Source organism: Arachis hypogaea, chromosome 13 (genome assembly GCF_003086295.3).
Source record: "Arachis hypogaea cultivar Tifrunner chromosome 13, arahy.Tifrunner.gnm2.J5K5, whole genome shotgun sequence".
NCBI classification, from domain to species: domain Eukaryota; kingdom Viridiplantae; phylum Streptophyta; class Magnoliopsida; order Fabales; family Fabaceae; genus Arachis; species Arachis hypogaea.
Genome location: NC_092048.1, coordinates 26,545,190 through 26,548,718, shown reverse-complemented (window position 1 = coordinate 26,548,718; position 3,529 = coordinate 26,545,190). Strand labels below are relative to the sequence as shown.

General features: G+C 38.0%; 1 non-coding gene across 1 annotated transcript; it reads left to right on the top strand.

Annotated features, from left to right (window-relative positions):
- The first annotated feature begins 418 nt into the window (after positions 1–418).
- Positions 419–526, top strand: LOC112739374 (small nucleolar RNA R71). The gene has a single exon (XR_003170313.1). It is a non-coding gene; the product is annotated as a small nucleolar RNA R71 (small nucleolar RNA).
- The last annotated feature ends 3,003 nt before the right edge of the window (positions 527–3,529 follow it).

Below are 3,529 nucleotides of genomic sequence, written 5' to 3'. Positions count from 1 at the left end.
TTTTTCTTATCTTAAATTTTTTTTCTATTCTCTTATTTTTCAATTTACTTACATTTCACACCCTTTTGAAAATTTGTGCACATTTAATTTTTTTAAGTACACATCTACATTTACAACATACTCAACAAATTCTTTCAGTAGGTTGGTTCAACTGCATTTGCTTCAGTAGGTTGGTCATTTCACATATACTCTGTGTAAGAGCAGTAGTATCAATGTTAGAGAAAACCTCTACAACAGCTTTTGAATGGCTGCGCCTCTGCCTGTGATTCCTAGTGGACTCAGCTAAGTCGCTGATCAGTTGCCATGCTTCATCTGCGGTCCTGTAAATTTTCATAGAACCATTACTAGCACCATCCAGTGTAGTCTTATCCTGGGGGTTCATGCCTTGAGTGAAGTAGCTGATCAACACTAGTCTGTCAATCATGTAATGGGGGCATGCGTCTACAAGGTTCTTAAAACGCTCCCAGTATTCATAGAGAGTCTCTGAGTCACCTTGAACAATGCAGGAGATCTCTTTTCTCAGTCTATCTGTGACTTCATCTGGAAAGTATTTTTCCAAAAATTCTCTCCTGAGTGTATCCCAGTTGGTAACGGTCGCTTCAGGTTGGGAGTAGTACCACTCCCTTACCTTTCCCTCAAGAGAAAATAGGAAGGCAGTTAACAGAATAGAAGTTTCATCTACACCATTACGCCTAACAGTAGAACATGCTGTCTGGAAATCCCTAAGGTGCTTAATAGGCTCTTGAGCAGGTAAGCCATGAAACTTGGACATCAAGTTGATTAGTGCAGTTTTTAGCTCAAAATCTGCAGCCAGATTTGGATGATGCACTTGATAAGGTTGCAGTGTAAATTAATAAACGAAATGCGTTGCAAGTACAGTTCTCAACCAGCTAAGACCCGCCTTCTCAATTTAAAAAGGGTTGTCACAAAAATTAGAATTAAAAATACTGGGAGTATGAGTCCCAGGTTGTCTCCCAACGAGTTGCAGGAAAGAATGCTAATTTATTAATCAGAAATTTTCCAGAAGGTTTGGGTTGGATAATGAATAATTAAAATAATTGTAAATTAAAGCAATAAACTAAGAATTATTATTAATATTAAAAGGCCTTGACTGGGGGAATAATTAATTGGAAGTTCTATCCTTGTTGGAATCTTCTCAAGTGTCGTGTAAAGAGGTTGTTGTTTTCACTTAGTTAACCCTTACTAAATAAAGGAAAGCCAAGTGATTGAGCTAACTCTTATCCGCAAATCCTAGTCCTCTCCCTTGGGAAGGTCTAGCGTTAGTAGATACAGAATTAGCCAACAACGTCCAATTTAATTAAGCACTTGAGCATTCCAACTCAAATGTCTCCTCTTAATCAACCCCCATGTCAAGTAGAGAATCTACTCCATGGACACGGATTTAATACTCATAAAAATATAAGAAGACATAATAAATTAAATAAAATAAAATAGAGAATTAAAATTAATTAAAAGTAAAAGTAACTCTATATATTAATAAATCCAAAATGTAACATACTTAATTGAATAGGATCAATGATCAACTGAAAAAGTAAAGGAATAAGGAAACAAATTAAAGTAGTGTCTTCGACGGAGATAATGACTTTTCAGCATCCAAAATCCAAAGCAAAAGCATAAACTATCAATGTAAAGCTAATCTAGATTCAGATCTAAAGCTAAGAGTAATCCTAATATCAATGTATCTGAATGTGTGTGGATGCGTGTTGAGTCTCTGCATGTTTCCTAGCTTTAGTCTGTGTTTCTGGGCCGAAAACTGGGTCAAAACGCGGCCCAAAATCGCCCTCAGCGTATTCTGTAATTTCTGCAGATCGCGCAGGTCACGCATACGCGTCGTCCACGCGTTCGCGTCATTCAGCGATTTTTCTTGTCACGCGTTCGCGTCGTCCACGCGTTTGCGTCATTCGTGCAGATTCCAATCCATGCGTTTGCGTCAGGCACGTGTTCGCGTCGCTGCGATTTCTTCATTTTGTGCGCTCGCGTGAGCCATGCGCTCGCATCAGTGTTCGCTGGTCATCTCCTTAGTTTCTTGTGTTCCTTCCAATTTTTGCAAGCTTCCTCTCCATTCTCTAAGCCATTCTTGCCCTATGAAGCCTGAAACACTTAACACACGGATCACAGCATCGAATGGTATACAAGAGAGTTAAAATGTACTAATTAAAGGTTTCTAGGAAGCAAGTTTTCAACCATAAAAAATACTAGGAAGGAATTATAAAATCATGAAATTCATATGAATAAGTAGGTAAAGAATTGATAAAACCACTCAATTAAACACAATATAAATCATAAAATAATGGTTTATCAGTATGCCATTGTTCTCATCTTCTTTACTCCACAAAAATCTTCTCTGTAACCCAATTAACTTCTCTGCAACCGGCTTTGGTATCTTATACAAGTTTAAGTAGTAGACCAGCAAGCTATTAAGTACATATTTGATTAGAACTAGCTTGCTAGCTTTGTTGAGAGTCTTTGCTTTCTATAAGCTGAGATTGCCTTCCACCTTGTCTATAATCGGTTTCCAGGTCTTCACCAACCGAGGATCAGATTTACACCTAGAGAAATTTCTAAGTACCTAACAGGTAAAGCAACTTCCGTACATCCTAACAGACCACACATATTTATCACCCATTTCTGCTTACAAATAACTGAAATCAAGTTTGACTTATCAAAGTTAATACTTAGGCCATACATCAATTCAAAAAGTCACAAAAACCTCTTATAATTCCTAATTGTCTTTGTTTCCTGGGGGTAGAATAAGATTATGTCATCTACAAACTGGAGATGCGACAGCTCTATGTTGTCCCTCCCAATCAGCAGTGGAGAAACGCGTCCATTCCTAAGTGCCTCACTCACCATCCTATGCAATACATCAACGACAAGAACAAACAGAAAATGAGATAATATATCTCTTTGTCTAAGACCTCTCTCCATCTTGAATGGCTTGGATAGTGGCCCATTAATCAAAACCAACATAGACACTGTGGTCACACATTCCTTCACCCATGTCCTCCATCTGAGACCAAAATCCATCTTTTGTAGCACAATATTCACAAAGCTCCATCTAACACTGTCATATGCTTTCTGAAAGTCTAACTTGATAATTGTCACCTTCTTCTTGCGCAACTTTAGCTATTGGACCATCTCACATGCAATAAGGGCACCATCATGTATTTTTTGTCCCTTCACAAATGCAGACCGTGTCTCCTCTACTAATCCTGGCATCACTAACCTCATTCTTCTCACCAATAATTTTGATATCACTTTATACACACAATCAACCATACTAATCATCCGAAGATCTTTGATTTTCTTAGCTTCCACAAATTTTGGAGCTAGTGCCACCCATGTTACATTAGCATCCGTTGGTAGCTTAGCACTTTGGAAAAATTCCAACACTGCTGTAGTAAACTCCTGGCCAATCTCATCCCAACATTTTTTAATGAAGTTCATATTATATCCATCACTACATGGAGCTTTAGTTGACTCACAATTCCAAACTACCTCTCTGATT